The sequence below is a fragment of the Poecilia formosa genome, unplaced genomic scaffold (assembly GCF_000485575.1).
Source record: "Poecilia formosa unplaced genomic scaffold, Poecilia_formosa-5.1.2 Scaffold486, whole genome shotgun sequence".
Taxonomy (NCBI): Eukaryota; Metazoa; Chordata; class Actinopteri; order Cyprinodontiformes; family Poeciliidae; genus Poecilia; species Poecilia formosa.
Genome location: NW_006800425.1, coordinates 265,099 through 283,350, shown reverse-complemented (window position 1 = coordinate 283,350; position 18,252 = coordinate 265,099). Strand labels below are relative to the sequence as shown.

Below are 18,252 nucleotides of genomic sequence, written 5' to 3'. Positions count from 1 at the left end.
TCCAGTATCCTTGTTTGTCTTATCTGGGTATCTATAATAAAAAAGTCTAATTGGCATACCTCTGCTCTGATGGTTGTCGTTAAAAATGCACAAGAGCTAATCATCAGCATAAAAAAAAAACATAAATCCTGCACAAACAGAATAAATGGATTTCAGTCATTAACATACAATAAAAATGTAAAAAAAAAAAAAAAAAAGGTTTAAAACATTCTTCTTTTGTAATTGTACAATGATGAATGGACTTTAAAAATATGTTTGCTAAATGTTTTAAAGATTTAGTAATGTCCCACATGCTCAGCAGGAAAATGCTTTAAAAAACATCTTAAAACACATTTTCAATGTAGATGCAGTGCAGTGTGTGATTCATGTACCACAGACTGTTGCTGCCAGCCAAACACCCACACACAGCTCCGCATTCATTCATGTACCAAATCCCAGTGGTTACATTTCTAGCTGAGACACAAATTAAGACCTTCTTAGTCAATAGGCTCGCTCAGCGGTTGATACATGTGGATAAAAGCATCAGTGTTTTATTATATGCACCAACTCATTTACCACTCACCATACTTGACCTGTAGCCCACCTGGTTTAGAGATGTACTTTCATTGACAGAAAGGCTTGACAGGCTTTATCAGCCCTTTCCTGAGCTATTGTCTGCTTAAGAAAACTGTATATTGAATAACAATAATCTGGCATATACAATTACATAACATTTAGATCTTGGTAGAGGTTAAGGAAAAGACTGGTATTCTGAAGCATGTTGGGTAACAGAGACTTGTGTGTTAAATGTCAAGAGTTGTTTCTCTGTATCCGTTACCTTCAAAAGGTTGTCTTATTCAGGTCAGTGAACTCTTCATGTCTGACAACAGAGAACAGACCCACATTTTTTTATTCTTTCTATTTCACACCTGTCTGGATCATTCAAAAATAGAAATTGCACATGGTGAACAGACACTTTGACTGTGCTTTCAAGTGGATTTGTACACCTAGAACTCTTTCACATTTTTGTCATATCCGAAGGACGTTTTAAAATGTGGCGCGCATGTATATATTTACAAAACCTTAGACACCTTTCGCTCCATTTAGAGCAAGTTTTTTTTTTTTTTTTTTTTTTTTGTATGTCTTTGCAAACTGTTCGTAACGATGAAATTAAATAATTGCCCTTCCTTCAACACAAAACAGTTCAAGCTTATTCAGATTGGATGAAGATCGACTGTGAACTGCAACGTTTCAATTTTGGCAGCAGTTATTATTTGGATTTTGGTCTGGACTCCAACAGGGTCATTTTAACATGTGAATACTTTGCCAAGAACTACCATCCTGAAACCTTTGGGTGCGTTCCTCTGCTACCACACCTGGAGCCAATGAATAGCTAATTACCAGGCCTCTACAGAGCTGAATGACATGCTAAGGGAATTTAGCCATTTCATTCAGGTCTACATCCTGCATCCAAAAGTTGCAGGATAGTAGCTCCTGAGGACCGGAGGTCCATTTTATTATCACTCAGGTTTGAATGTTTAGAGATGTTGAAAGGTGAACTTTTGGTCTGCAACCAAGTCTTTGTTCAGCCAGAAGATAAAATGAGCAATTCTCTGTGAAATGTTCAAAAGTTGGGATAAAGGTTTCAAACCTAACACTGCTTAGTCACCAGTCTACAGTCCACAGTGTTCCCTGGTGTTCATGAACCTTTTAATTTCCAATGCTCTCTAACAGCGAGGCTGCCACAGAACAACTGTGTTTATACTGGAGGTGAAATATCACATGTAGAGTCTATTCATTAGCTCGGTAACTTCTGCTAGAAGTTGGTTGAACTTAATTTTACTTCCAGGTGTCAAAGGAAATTGAAACTTTATTTGTAATTGTAATTTTTTGAAAATCACAAAACCACAATTTGTCATGTTCCATTTAAACATGACAAAGTATAGAATAACTGAAGGGGTGTGAATACTTTTGTAAATTGTTACATGTGACTAGACAGGAAAGATAAAGTTATTCAGCAGCGATGAAGCTAAAAATGAAAGGCACATACACATACTGTCAATATTCTCTGTTTTAAAGCAAACTATAACATAAAGTAGTTTTTAAATAAGTACAGCATGTTAAGAAGAAAGAAAAAAAAAATCAAATAATCATATTAATGATTTTACAAGCACTGGAAAAGAGCAAAAAAACATTTGCAATTAATAATTGTAAAACAGATGTGTGCAAAGTGAAAGATGTATTGTTCCACCGACTTTGCAAAATGGGTCTCATTATACTCTGCATTTAGGACAAAAGAAAATAGCAAACATCTCAAAAAAATAAACTGTAGTAAGAATGTACTTAAAAAAAAAAAGGTCAGCTGATGAAGCCAAAACATTTTTTCTAGCAAAACATAGAAAGCAAAACAAACAGAGGTTCTGGTGAGGCTGGGAAACTAAACAGCTAAAAATTAAAAATCTCTACCAAAGCTTTAATTCAGCTGCTTGTTAAAACAAGTCACACTAGGGAAAACGTGGATGTTTTTCAGAACCGAGATTTGCAGTTCATAATTGAAAGAAAATCTTTTTAGTTTGTATTTTAAAGAGGTTATATGCAAAGAAAAAATATGCACCACAAGGATGGGGATGGGGAATGCTTATTACCAGTGGTAGGAGAGATTCTATTCTTACTTTACACATGAATGAAGTAAGAATTTACTTAATTGTTAAGCTTTCATAAGTTCATTTTGCTGTCTTTTTAATTATAAACAGATCTGCACCTACATCAAGAGGTTTCTTGCAATTACAAGCACAATCTGCTCATATATATTTGTAGTAACTTTTAGCTAGTGGGTCATTGTGTTTTAAATGTAATCGTAAACTTTTGTTTCCGTTGATCAAAAAGACACAATCTAAAATGAAACTGTTTCCAGGATCTCTGGCATTTCTCTTTGCAGAACAGGTTTAATTTCATCAGCACGACAGATTAAAGACTCCCTCTTGCAAATTATGAGCAAAACAATTTATATACATAAAAATTGTTAAGCACCTGAGATTGTTCTCTTACAAACTAGAAGATGAAAAAGTGTATTTGTCTTAAAGTTAGATGCTTGAAGACTGGAGTACAGCTGCTAAAATAGCAGAATATTTGAACCATTTTAGGTCAGCTCTTGCATTGACTTCTTACAGATTGCAGTATTGAAGAGTTTACATTATGCCAGACTTGCACATTTCTTTCTTTATGCTGTTTCTTCATGTACGTTTGTTGCATTCAAATTTGGTAGCAGATCTAAAGTTCTTCCCAGAGTAAAGTGATACATTCTTGGAAAATGTGTGCTGTTGCATGGATACCATGCCTTTGCTAACAAGCATGCTATCGTTAGAACTGTTCACACTCTCAGTCAAATGTAAAGAGTCATCATCTTTTAAACACACTTGTAACTTTAATGACTGGAAGTTAAAATTTAACTAAATCTTCAATTTAAAAATCCAAGACATTGTTTGATGGGGCAGATGAATACTGTATTTGTCACTTTGTTTAAACTAATACATTTTGTTCATGTTAATATCCACAAAATCCTTTGTCCATCCGGAAAGCGGTCATAAATTCAAGAGTAAACTTCCAGAGTCTACATTTGACCTTTCAAGCTGAATGTTGCGTCACATTTTGCAGTGACCCCAGCAGCGCCCCAAGCTTACAGCCACATAGTTGTGGTACAGTTAGGTAAAAGCCAACCAGTCAGGTTAGAAGAACAAGGAATGGCATATTATGCAACAACGTCACGTAGTGACTGTTGCTATAACAACTAGCAGAAAGAGTAAGACCTTGCAAATGGGTCATAGGACTCGTCTCCATGGGAATGTACAGAGCCAATTCATGACGGCCTCCTTTGAGACTCCTAGCTGTAGATAGGCCTGACCTCTGACCCTATTCAGCTGCTGGCTTTTTAGAATTCACTCACATGTTGGGGCGTCTTCACTGAAAGCGCTCGATTTACTACTCATGAGTAGTATAGCCTAATACTACTCTTTCTTGCTGAAGTGAACCAGCCACAAAATATATGCTGCGCTCACATAGATTAAATCAAATACATTAATTTGTATAATTCACCATTTACAGATTCTAAGCTAAGATCACGGTCCTCACTAAGTTAAAAAATGTAATTCTACTGTAATTTCTGCTGAAACAAAGTCTAAATCAAAAATTAACATCATGTGTAAGTTAACATATCAGCAGCATCATTACACAGCAATCTGGAATCTGCAGTCTGGTTGTTTTTATCTATTTGCTTCTAATCTCTTTCTTTATTGCAACGTGTAAATGGCCAAATTAACAATAAGGCTGGTCTAAATTACATACGCTGATGCTACTGAAAATGATAAGTGGTTTTACACTTGAAAAATGAGAAGTGTGACATGCATTCATTTTAATCACCCACCTAAGATTTAAGTAAATGAAATCCAGTTTAGCTGATCGCCTTCAGCCGCCATCTAATTAGTAGGAGGAGCTGCAGAGAGCAAGATGAAAGTTATTTTAAAAGCTGTAAGAATGGCATATTATGCAACAACGTCACGTAGTGACTGTTGCACTACGTGTTCGCCTCCAGTCACATAACAGACACAGCAAATCTGGGAAGATGATGCACTGGACCAAAACTAACACGTCAAATGGAAACCTGCTGCAGAAAACACGCCTGCACATCACTCTGAAAACATCTGCAGAACGTTGTGGACCCACAGAGCCAGAAAAACAATGGGATATTTTTTATCAAACCATATTTATTTGTGTCAATAGGGCCCTGTCAAAGTCCAGAACTAAATTCACTTGTGACGAGGCTTGGAAATTGATGTTCACAGATCCCTTGTATGCAATCTGACTGAGTTGAAGTTATTTTGTAAGGTCATGGGGACTTTCAAGCGTACTTGAATTTGATAAACCAGTTAAGAAAAGACGTCACATGACATGTTAAACTTGATTGGTCTTTGTAGAGAAAAACTATTTATAAAACAATATAAATATTATACTAAGCACTTTGTTCCCACAGAAAACGAGTCACTTTTTTGTTGTGCATCCATAAATTTTGATAGATTATGGCAACTGTATTTGTATGTGTATACTGATGTTATGTATTGCTAATAAATCTCCTTCTTCCCTAAGTGATTACACATGAGTTTAAGTTCTTAATAAATATATATAGCATAAAAATATATATGATGGTTAAAAGCAGTAAAATATAGCATTTTGGTGCATGAGTCAAAACATTGTTTTTAGAATACAGGAAAAAAAAAAAAACTAATTATGAGTTTCATCTGCTCCCTCATGAGCTGTAGTGTGTGAATGCTGCACTAAAACCAACATCTAAATGATGCCTTGCAGGCTTCTTCTGCCTCCCTCTGACAAACAGCCCTGAATCAGACCTAAGCACCCCTGACACAAATCACAGCACACAGTCCTTACTCCCATCATCTGTAACAACATGGGCAATAATTTAAGGTCACATAACAAAACTACTGGCGATGTAATAACTTTTCTGCGTGTTGATGCGCTTTCTCTTCAGTGTGCTGCTTCTTCATCCACTCTTCTAAAAGAAAAAAAAAACAAAAGAACTTGATACTGCAAGAGTACAGATCACACACGGACATTGCTGGCACTGCAAAAAGGTTTTTGAGATTTCTTCTGCTATATAGCAGCTTTTACTTCGGGCAAAAATTGCATTTATCATTCACTGTGAAGCGTGACTGTACTTCTGCCATTGTGCTGACCTTCCTAATCTTTAACTGCAAAAAAAAAAAGATCACATCATACATGCATCTTGCCACTATTATTGGCAGAGCAACTGTATGAGTTTGTATTTTTATGATGTTAATAAAACCTCAGGACGAAGTATATGAAATCTTGACAGAATCTTCTAAAAAGAGATCAAATCTTCTCATAAATATGCAGTGTGAAATGAATATGTATTTGCAAGTTGTTTTTTTATTTTTTTTATTTTTAGGTTTTAGGTTCACAGGACCCCGCTGTGAGATGAATTATCTTTTCTAATCTTCTGCTGATACAGAGCAAACTGTCAGGAAGAAAAACATGAAGCGTTTGAAAGTGTCAGGCCAGCGTGAGTTTCTGTGCGTTGTGTATGTGTGTCGAGATGAATATTTCAAAGGCCGCACGCTGAGTGGCGGCGACAGAGCATCACCAGAACGGGGACACGCTGCTCTTCCTGCTGGAGGTCGGTGGAGTTGGTCATAGGAGAGAAGAACAGCAGCCACAATTTTTAGCTGCAGAAAAGTTCTGTAAGAAATCTGAATTGTGAATCTCACCTCATCGTACAATTTTGCAATACAAAATAAAACAACCTTTCATCAGTCTTCTTTTATAAGAGTTTGAAAAATTCAACTTACTAGTGCAAAGAAAACCCAAACAAATCAAGACTTACTCTCCTATCTAGGAGTGAGGTTGATTCTGAGTAAATTTTCAGAAGATTTGAGTTATTCGTCTGTTAGATTACAGCTTTGGATGAGAAAGCAGTACATACTGTGAATAGCAATTTCCTATGTATCAATCAAATCAATCAAATTTTATTTGTATAGCACATTTCAGCAGCAAGGCATTTCAAAGTGCTTCACATAATTAAAATAAAAACAGAAAAAAAAATAAAAAGAAAAGAGGTCCGAGAAATATTTTGACAATATATTCTGGAGATGGTGACAGTTACCAGACTGTCCGTTTCTCAGGGTGATTGTATGCATTAAAGTGGATAAATCATGTAAAATCCACTTTTTAACCCTCAAATACCTATGTTGTGTACTTTGAGTGCAAAACATTTTAATGTATTCTCTCCCAAGGTAGCATGGATATGTTTATATTCATTTTGGGTCATATTTTTCAGTCTGTTCGTTTTTCTCTATTCTCTTACATTTTCTTATCTATTACTTCACTGTATTTGCTGTGGAACATCATGTGCTAAACAAGGTCATGGACTTTTGGGTAATCAATTTTGTGAATCGGCCATTCTGTTCCCCCCGCAGTGATTTTGTACTTAAACTTCAGTTGTGCCGAACAGCAGGACAATGCCAATAGAGCATACTACTTGGCAAAGTCCACCATATTCAATATTTTCATCATTTGTGGATATTGGTTCTAGATACCTTTTTACTTTGTCCAGGTGTGAGAGTAATCATGCCTGACTATTAATGCTGGTGAAAATACCTGATTTTGAGTTGGTGTGGACAGCTTACTAAACAAAAAAATCAGCCCTTGAGTGTTTTTTGTGCTTACTAAGATCTTGTTTGAAGAAGCTGGTAAGGGGTTAGATACATTTTCAAAGCATTGTGCAGTAAATTTATCTCAAGCGGAGCCACACTGCAACAAATTTCTAGGGCAAAGAAGACCATCACAACTCAAAAATGCCATGCATACAGAAATATTCTGCCACCGAAAGAAATGTAACTAAAAGCTATTGAGATGTTTCTGTTTACTTTGTACCCTGCCTCACTTTGCACACTCTGTCTGTACAGTACAAACTGAGTCACCGTGGCATGCTGAAAGCTTGGATTGATTAGATTTATGAGATGACAGATTAGCTAGACCATTTTTTTCCTGTTTTGGATGTTTTATGAGGCGCACTCATAAACATCATTCCTCATCATTTTATTGCCTGGCGCTTCCAGAAGCACCATGTCTTTCTATTTTTTTCTTGGCGCTCCTGGATTGGTTGCCCTCCCAGTAGCAGAAAAAGAAACAAATAGACGTTAACTTCTGCTCTGGTGCTAAGACGGTTTCCACCATGGATATTAATGCACATTCATTTATTACATTATATTTGTGTGTTAACTACTGACATAGGTAGTTATAACAAAAAGTCTCAAATATTCACAGATTTTAGCTATGCAAAGGTGACTTTGGTCACTAACCCACTCGAATACCGGAGGTATCAAAACAAGAAACAGTGTGGCAGCAGCTTATATCCGATCATTCTTAAGTGAAATGTTACTGAGTTAAACCTTGTTAATACCACTGAAGCTAATACCCAAATGTCAAGCTTGTTTGCTTAATGAGGCTAATGAGTATTATAGATACAACAAGGATGAGAAAAGAAAGAAAAGAAAAAAAAAACAAGATCAATTGAGCAGCTTGCTTTACTAAATTAATTCGCAGCATCTGGATAAGCCAAAAATTGCTGCAGTCAAAATGTGATGGGTATTATTTTAATTTACTCCAAGTCTTATAAACCCATCCGACAGTGCAATGTCTGGATGTACAGAACAAAATAAAATAAATGCACTGACGGAGTACCATTACATATTGTTCATGAATTAGGCAGCAAAAAAGAAAAAAAGTCAACTCCAACATCAACAATTTGTGTTCAGAATATCTGATGCTCATATTCCTCAGGTTTGAAATATTTGCACAGGGTTGCTTCCTATCCGCACAGCTGCTTACCACGTCTAACTCCTCGTCGGCTAGCGTAGTGAAAACAATATGTTTAAAAGTGTTGTCATTTATATGCGGCATTGAAGGAGAAGAGAAAGTGAGAGCATGCATGAGCATATGAGTGCTGATCTAATGATTACTAACAGTGTGACTGAGCCTCAATCCAGGCCATCTGCCACAGGGAAGACTACTGCTGTGTGCTTGTCTGCGTTGGCAGCTGGGGGGGGATGAGCAGAGAAATAGTCTGCTTGGGACTCAATACAAATCACAGATGAAACTGTCATCCCAATCCTGCTCAGTGTTGACTAAGAAATACAGTATGTATGTTTATAGGTATTGCATTCACTTACTGAACGATTACTGGTCAGACATCGCTTTGAAGATGTTATTTTTATTTTAATGATGATGAGAGCAGCTTACTAAACTCTGTACATGTAACTATTGACCTCTAATCCAAAATACCATCCTCTTGAGAGATAATGGATTTGACATTGATCTGCCGCTTGCAAATATTTGCTACGATGACTTACAACATGTTTTCTTACATGGTTACAGTTTAAAAAACTCTAAAAATGCCTCACTTAAAAAAATAAAACATGCTATCAGTAGTAGAAGTCCAAACATTCACTATTTCCATGCAGTATTAAGCATATTTTGCTTAGATATGAATTTTGGATGTTTGGATGTTTTGCTTTACGTGCAAAGAGTGGACTTTGGGGATTTGTCTGCTATCTAATGTAATTTACAGACAGAATATTTGATTAATTTGTCAACAAATTCACTCCTGATGAAAATGATGCAGGAATGGTAACAAAGTAGATTGTACAGTAATAGTGATCTACACCTCCCATCATCACAGTTGGCATAGTAACCAGAAAGGAGCAGACAGCCTTGCTTCATTGAAAATAACTTCACTGTTGCATCCTTGATTGACTGGCTTGCCAAGATGGAAATTTTACCCTCTGTACAGATTCTGCATATATTGGATATCCAAGTCCTGCAGCTAAGCAATATAACTGAACAGGTTAGATGAATTACACCTTGACACTTCATAGAAAATCCAATATCGCTCATGTAGGATTCTGTAATTTTGTATCTGTTGCTCAGGAAACTGGTTTTGAACAAATGTGAGCTCAGTTTCACATTTACCACAAATTTAAGATCTTCCTCACAAATAAAATAAAGGAGCAAACACATGCACTACACCCTAACAAAATATAAATTTTTAAATGGAAAAGAGATATTAACAAAATAGGTTTCGTGACACATTCAAGATAATCTCAGAAGCCTGACTGTTTTCTTGCTAAAAAAAAGGACTGGAATGATAACCCCAGCTTGAAGAGAAACACTATTTGGTTCATAAGAGACACGCCAATTTGGCAATGCTACAGGGAAAATGAAGAACATAAAATTTCTGATTTAACAAAACAAAACGAAAGTAAGATTTCACAGATCATTGTGTTTTAAAGAACCAATGGTCAAAGCAAAATGTCCCAGTCAGTGTTTGACCAATCCACATTTTAAGCTTTCGGTATATGAATGCCAAAAAGGTATTGAAAATGTGTACATGTCATCCTGAATTTTCATACTGACCCATAAAAAAAGCTCCCATCTTCTCTTTGCATCTGATTTCCACTATCTACAAAACGGCCGAAACTTAGTTGAGAATAAAAAAACAACTAAATTTTGGCCGTTGTTTTTTTTTACAACAGATGGAACTCTGTTGTAGCTGCAACAGAGTTCCATCAAACTACTCTGACAGCGATATCGAAGGAACAATAAACGAACAAGATTGAGTCTTGAAGCACCTATTACTAAAGTCAGACGCTGAAAACAGTAAGAGGTTATAAGGAAAAGGCAGTGGAAGCTCTCAGGGCGGGGGTAAACTGAACAGCAGTCAGAAGACGGTTGCAGCCGCTGTCACGCAGCACCGATTTCCCCCCACAATTTCTGACACTGATCGACATTTGTCACCGCTCATTTGCTGTTGTGCGAGAGCTAAATCTGGCAGTTGTTTTTTTCTGTCACACCGAACAACTGCACACCATCAAATTTAGCTCACTGATGGAAATTTTCTTGAAATTCTTTCATGATGAAAGACTGAGTAAATGATTCCCGTGTAAACGTAGCTTCAAAGAAGCTCTGTTCAAAGTAAATCATCTGGTTCAAGTTTGTTCAGTTTATGTGTCTTGAAATTTGAATTAGATTAATAAAATCCAGTCCAGCGTCACCAAAAAAACTTCTGAATAGCCCTACTTTAAAAATTGTTCAAATGTACCAAAAAGAACAAACTTTTATGGTGGCTAACAGAAGCAAAGGTTCCGTTACAGGAACTTTAATATGAGAAACAATTATGTCCTCAGTAACGTGTATGTAACTGTGTGCGCCTTAAAGTTGGTGGCCTCAGCATTGATCCATATGTAAGCCTTGGTCATTGCTCATGGCCTGAAGGAGAGGTGACAGGGGAGTAAAGAGGCTTTCATCAGATTACGGCTCATTCTCCGTCTTTCACCGTCCCTCTTTTCAGCACTGAGTATCTCTCAGCTGCTTTCAGCCACTTGGCTCCATCCCTCCTCTTTTCACTGCTTTGCTGAAAACTGGACCTGCTTTAAGCGACCGCATTAAATTCGTCTTCAGTCCCACAAGGATTCATTGCCTTTTCTGACCTAGCCTGAAAGTGGCTATTCAAGAGCAGGAATGTGACAATTTGAAGTACGATGTATTTTTGAAATGTTTTTTTTTTTTTTTTTTTAATCATATTCAGGTATTTGAGGTCAGAGTTTTTTGTTTTAGTTGAAAAAACACTTGTGTTTTTACCAGTAATTCCTCCATTATTGGGGCTGATAAAACAGCAGGGATGCAAAAGATCAAGTGATATGCGCGTTTGGCCGCTGGCCAATATTGTGTGGCTTCTGGCCTGGGCTAGAGTGGAGTAGAGGGAGATGTTTTAATATGATTAGCTCCGGTGAAGCAAATTGTTTCACATAAGTCTTGTCTAATCTACCACAGCTTTGAGAACACCACACCAGTATTGGCTCACATCCTTTGCCCTGCAGCTGTCTCACAAATTGAATTGTTGCCGTTTCAAAAGAGTGAAAGTTAAACATCCTGCCGCTGACCGCATCAATGTCATTATCTCAACCCTGTAGAGTGGAGATTGCAACAAAGGCCTTATTGTTTAAATAGAGACAACTGCTCTTAAACCATGACAAAATGATGATATGATGGTAAAAGCTTTCATTAATACATTTACTTGTAAAACGTAAGGAATCTTTCCTTTTGAGTATAGTCTTCAACTGTAACTAAAGACTCTTCTTTGTAATAGTTACCAGCTAGTTTTTGTTACACGTATATACAAGTATACAAGTTTGAAAATTGTTACTTCAACATTTGCATGCTAATAGAAGGACATACACTTCTAAATAAGTGCAAAGTATTAGTGAAAGAGTTTTAATTTAATTGTGTAAGCTAGAATCTCATAATCTTTCATACACAAAGACCCAACTGTTCAAATGGCGATCAAAATTACAATTAATGGAAAATCTCTGTAATAAAAAAAAGTCTTAAAAGATACAATTAGCTTCCTACAGCTACCTGTTTGCTTTGAATAGTTCTAGGATTGTTTTATCTGCATAACTTATTAAGGTACCCAGCAAGAATAAAATCAGAGGACTGAAAGGTTTCTTTGTGCACATGAAATAAAAGTAGGTTGGAATGAAATTGCATTGTGTGGGTGTAAAATTGGAATATAAACTGTCAAAGGGGTGAATAAACTATTCTGTTCTATTAATGGCTGCCTCACACAAGCTGAGACCTGGAGTGAATGAATTCAATTTATTTCCGCGAGCAAAACACAAACAGTAGGTTTTGGCCGAGTAGGGGCGAGCAACTAGGAGGAACACACTCACATCACCTGCTGTTTCTATTAACCGTGCCTCTCACATGCCTGTCCCTCTGTAGGCCTGTCCTGAATAACTGAATTTCAATGCAACGTCTGCTTCAACCACTTTAATTTGTTAGCCAGTTTCACTGTGATCACACCACCACACACACACACACACACACACACACACGCACACACACACCTACACACACACACACACACGCACACACACACACAGATCAGTCAAAAATATCCAGTCACAGTTAGATTTAAATTGAAAAAGCGAACAAATCTGCTTAGAAAAACACAAAAAGAATACCATGCAAAATGATCCGAACCCCTGGATGTTTCCACATCTTGTAAAGTACATCACCAGCTTTAATGTAGCTGATTCTCCCACCTGAGCTGTAGATCTCTGTAGCTGCTGCACAGTTACAATGAAGCCGTTTTTAATGCTCTCCTTGGGCTGTTGATGTCCTGATATATTTGCTGTTTTGCCAGATTCCATTTTCAGATGATTGACATAGGTGGGGTCAACTAATTAGGCGACTTTTGAAGACTAATGTAAGCGCTAGACTTTATCTATGGGTATAGGTAGAGTAAAGGACACTAAACAGAAACACAGCACACTTTTTAAATTTTTATTTGGAAAAAAAAATAAATGTTTCATATTGTGTATCCTTGTCCTTCTGATTTATAATTAGGTGCTTATTTGTGTTGGTGCCTGATAAAATTTTACAGTGACAGTGTTGTGTATTTTCCAGACACATAGTGTCATGTCATTTTATAGCACAAGCAAGTAACTATGTTACCATCAGCAGTTAAACAATGGTGTATATATCAAACGTGACTTAAAAGAAATTTGACTTTATAATTTGAAATTAATTTGGACTCTGTCTCTTTAAGAAACCCCTGCTCTTTCTGACACTCTACCTTCACCATGTCATCACAACAGTGCCTTCCCACTACGCCGCTTACGTTCTTTGGAGCTTTGGACTGAGAAGTAGATTCTATGATAAGCACGGCAGGTGCGCACTCCCACCAGATGTGTGTAAATTGCTGCTGCCGCTAGTCTGAAGGAGCTGTGTGGGGGAGGGGTGCTATGTGAGGCGGAAGCTCAGCCGGAGACCCCAGCTTCATGGAGGGGCTTTGTGGAAACAGGCAGCACTTTGCATGAGCAAGTGATTAGACTCCCCTGAATGGTTGCCATGGGAGATCAAAGGATTTTTTTTTTTCAAACATGCATGACAGAATCAAGGTATGTTTTTGTATTTTGTGTTGCCATTATAACATGTTATAAAGCTAAAAGAATTGTTGATATTACATAATACCCCTTCTTTAAGAGTATACATTACAGTTTCTGCTTGTTACATAAAAAAAGAGCTGAAAAAGCCCAAGCAGTCTCAATACCTTTTTAAGGCACCATATTTTAGATTACTGGAACCCGCTACATGGCAGGAGGTAAGGGCACTAATGTGTCTGTTGTGATGGTATGCAAAGACCCTTCCAGCAACAATATAACAGCCAAACACAAACATGCAACATAGTGCGCTGCATTGCCAGAGGGTTGTTCCACGCTGGGATTTCAATGAGCTGTTTGAAACCAGAGGCTCCCAACATGACACTATCTGCATCATGCTGATGGTGCACAGATCGGTGTGGAGAATTTAGCCTGAGGTGCTCTTATATTGTGAAGGGAGCGCACTTGTGAGCTGAAAACTAACACGGAGGCATATCCGGCCACACCTTTCTTCCAGTTTGAATGGCGTTTATAAAATCAGCCCAAGTGTGTGTTAATGATATTAGGATTGACTTTTTACCCTTTCTGGGCTTTATTCTCTCATACTTTAATTTCCTTTCTCTGTTAAATTTGCTTCCCCGTCTTTGAGCTCACATCCTTTCTACAAACACATACCAGAAACACTTATTTCCTCTAAACTTCATATATCAGTTTTAGGAGCTTAGGCTCCTAAAACTCCAAATATACACACACAATTCAATGTTCCCCATCCACCTTATTTGACCTCCTCCCTAAAGCAAAATGAAGAAAAATACTAAGGTTTTCTGCACACTAGACACAAGTCTCTGCAGTTTTCTGATCGGTTTTCTTAGCTTGTGTTTGCCACACTAATATAACTCTTTGTCAGAGTGGACAGTATCTCAGTGATGTCCTCCAGATGAACGATAAGTTGCCTTGTATCGATTTTCAGATTAGCTTTCGATTCTAACTTTTAATTATTTTGGTGGTGAGATCTGTCCTTTATCATTAAAGTGTTGGAATGGAAGTATTTCGTCTGTATACTTATGATGTTAAAAATGTCTCCCTTTTCTTCAGGCGTCAGACTGTTTTTTGGAGAGGATATAATTTAACACTTTTGATAAAAGAGAGATGCCATAAGGACAAGGAGCTTTTCAGATCTGGCCAGACTCCTCATCAACTGAGCCTGTCGCTTTGGCTAAAGTCCCAAGTCTGAGGACTGGTTGGCTCACAGTAATGGTTACATAAGTGTCAGGGAAGTGCCATAAGGGAAACTCACTGGGGATGAATGCGTAGGTTTAAATTTCAATACATGTCACACATCTCTATAGCTGCTTGGTGCACCCCAGTATCTCTGCCTTGTTATTTTATTTTATTTTTTTTGCTAAACAATGTAGTATTAAAATACAAAAGTCACTAGGATGCAAATGGGTCATTAGTTAAGCAATATCAATGTCTGTACTATGATATAATAACAAATTACTGCAGAGGATCCTTTTGTGAAACATCATGAATTACACCTAGTGTTAATGAACTTCCTGTCTTTAAATCTATTATTGTAGATCAGAAGCTGAGCTCTGGTGAAACAGCAATGATTCTAGACATGCTGTGCTGGAAAAAAAAGAAGAAAAGAAAGTAAAAAAGAGACATAAAGTCAATTGTGTGTTCCAAGAATTGATTATCTTATCTATTTACTCCCCTTAAGGTTATCTGTTTGAACAGAAATATCAGCTCAAAAAATGAATCACAAACCGAAGGGGAATTTTCTTAAGGGAAAAAAACTTAACACCTTTCAAGGCAAGGATGCCTGTAGGCAGACATCAGGACGCTCTCTGAGGCTTCTTCAGACCAAGACCAATGTATGATGTTGACAGAATGCTATTTAATAAAAACCTACGTGTTCTTTTATTCCTTTTCATATTTAGCTTTATTGATTACTGTGCTCTATGTTGTTTCTGTATCTCTGTTTAAATCAGTACCAGAACTATGCGCACACAACTTTCACAGCGCCATGCAAATATGTTCACACCAATTGAAACTGTTGATATTTGCCACATCACAATCAAAAGCTTCAACGTTATGTCAGAAAGCAATGCACAGCAGTATAAAACAGTTCTGAAGGTTCTCAAGAGACAAGGCAAAATCCAGTGCATCCATGGTATGCAAAAGGGACCTAATATGTACATACCGCAGTAGTCAACTATAAAGAAAGGCGAATAAAATGGCTGACCACTTGAGGTTACAAGCGAGGTGTTGAGAGTGTTAAAGTAGCATGATGGGACGTAAGGTGTGATCCATGGTAGAGCTGCAGGAGCTGCAGAAAGTCACGGCTCAGGTGGGCGGAATCTGACAACAAGATAACCACGAGGTTTGCTGTGAACTCGATAAATCTGAAATTTGTGGAAGAGTGGTAAAATAAAAGAATCTTTTGATAGAAAGCCTTATAAAAATATATGGTAATACAAGGTATGTTTGACATGAGCTATATGTTTGGAAGGACACCAACTCTGCACATCACCATGAACACACCAGTCTCCACTTTGAAGATTGCAATGATGTCATCATGCTTTGAGAATGCATTTCTTCAGAAGGAACAGAGAACCTGGTTTGAGTTGACAGGAAGATAAATGTTCCTAAATATCAGAGAGTCCTGGAAGGAAACAAGTTAGAGGCTGTTAGACAGAGAGAAGGCCGACTTTCCATCAAGACAACAACCTAAAGCCAGGGCTGCAGTGAAATGGTTCATATCAATGCTTATAATAGGTTTTAAAAGTACACTGAAATCCCTGCTGAGCATGGACCTCACTTTTAAAGTCATGTTCCATTTATTTTCCATTTATTTTTAAGAGGCGTCAGTTGAGAGAAACCCTTTTCTTTTCTGTGACCATATTTCTGTCGGCAGATGCTCTCCATCCAGTCTGCCTGAGTTTGAGCTGCTTTGGAAAGAGGAATGGGCAAATGGCTAAGTCTCTGAAGCTGTTACACACATCTCAACTATAGAGAATGTTCAAACCTTGCATTGTCTTTGTCCGATTGTCAACAATTAACGTCATGCTGGTCTATCACAAAAAAAAAATAAAATAAAGAAAACACATTTAATTTATGTTTGTAATGGGAGATAATGTGAATAAGTTTGAGCAATATGAATACTGTACTTGTATTTTAACCACCAACCATAGATAGATAGATAGATAGATAGATAGATAGATAGATAGATAGATAGATAGATAGATAGATAGATAGATAGATAGATAGATAGATAGATAGNATAGACAAATAGATAGATAGATAGATAGATAGATAGATAGATAGATAGATAGATAGATAGATAGATAGATAGATAGATAGATAGATAGATAGATAGATGCAGGCGCGAATCAATTTGACTTTCTGTGTTTAACCCGTGTCCAACCCCGTTATGTCCAGAGGAGTCAAATTCACCCTTTATTCTCCTCTCCATTATGTATTCCTCACACACGGAAAGTATCCGTGTGGCTGTCACTGATATGTGACCTGTGAGTGGTCTCGGAGCGCCCACCTCTCTCGTTGTGGAGCACCAAATGTTCTCTCAGGCATCGGTTTGAAAACAATAGAGGGAAAAACAATAGCAGCGCCGATGCGCCATGTGTCCACGGTTCAAACTGACAGGCATGTACTGACCACAGAAAAAACCTGCCTAAGAAGCTGCGCTGTGATAAAGGTGGACTGTTCATTCACTAAGAAAGAAAGAAAAAATAGACTAAAAACAAAAGTCGTTTTTATTTAAAGCTCGGCGATCTATAGTTGAAATGACTGTAATTTGCGGTGAACAAAGACATCTCACTCACCTCAGAAATGCAACATATTGGCGTTCTCTTCTATTGTCATTTTTCGCAGCTCCAAAGCGCAAAAGAAAAAAAAAAAGAAAAAAAATCCCCGTCCCTCGTCGAACTTGGTTAGCTTTTCCAGTCCAACATCACGTCTCCAAAGCACGCGGGAAACTCCAGAAACCTCACCAAAGCGAGGATGAAACAAAGCTCAACTCCTCTTCCCTTTCCTTCACTCTTGGCTTCAGTTCCCCACTCTCTGACTGCCTTTCTTTCTCTGCACAGACAGACAGACAGACAGACGCGCAGCCAGTATAGCTACGACCTCATATATTATTAAACACCTTTAATGGACAACTGCGGCGGATGGACGGAGAGGGGGGGTGCAAAAACAAAAAAAATGGAACGATGCCTTTCGATATTTATTCCGTGTTTACATCATGTACCCAATTATCTCCATTCAGAACCATCAGAATGTGCACTTCCTTTGTGCGCCCAGTCTCCCTCTCTCTCCCTCTCAGCGGGTTGAACCATTCCCTCAGCGCAGTAGGGGGGACGTTAGGATCTATTCATGAGAGTGTATGGGAACGAATGGGTTTGGTGACTCGTGGCCAAATGTTGTTATTGTTGTGGGATAAAGAGATGGGGGAGCTGTGAGGGTGATAGGGGTGGGAAGAAAGTGAGAGAGGGATGGGAGAGGGGATACATGCAAGTAACTGAATTAAAGTGGGAGATTTTTAAGGCAGTAATCTATAGAAATGGAGAACAAAAAGCCAATCTGAACAAATGTTCTGCTTTGGTGTGAAACAGGCTCCGTCTTTCTTTGTTGTTGTTTTCTTACACTGCGTCATACTGGAGACTGGGTGATACCCTGAAACGACGCCTTCACACACCATTTGTTTCCCCCGCCTCTCATG

At 37.8% G+C, this 18,252-nt stretch overlaps 1 protein-coding gene across 1 annotated transcript in view; it reads right to left on the bottom strand.

The window, feature by feature from the left end:
- tmem198aa (transmembrane protein 198aa) overlaps positions 1–17,791 on the bottom strand; it is a 34,954-nt gene extending 17,163 nt beyond the window's left edge. The window contains exon 1 of the mRNA XM_007578644.2: positions 17,357–17,791. The gene's annotated coding sequence lies outside the window, so the exon portion shown is untranslated. The remainder of the gene's footprint in view (positions 1–17,356) is intronic.
- Between the last annotated feature and the right edge of the window lie 461 nt (positions 17,792–18,252).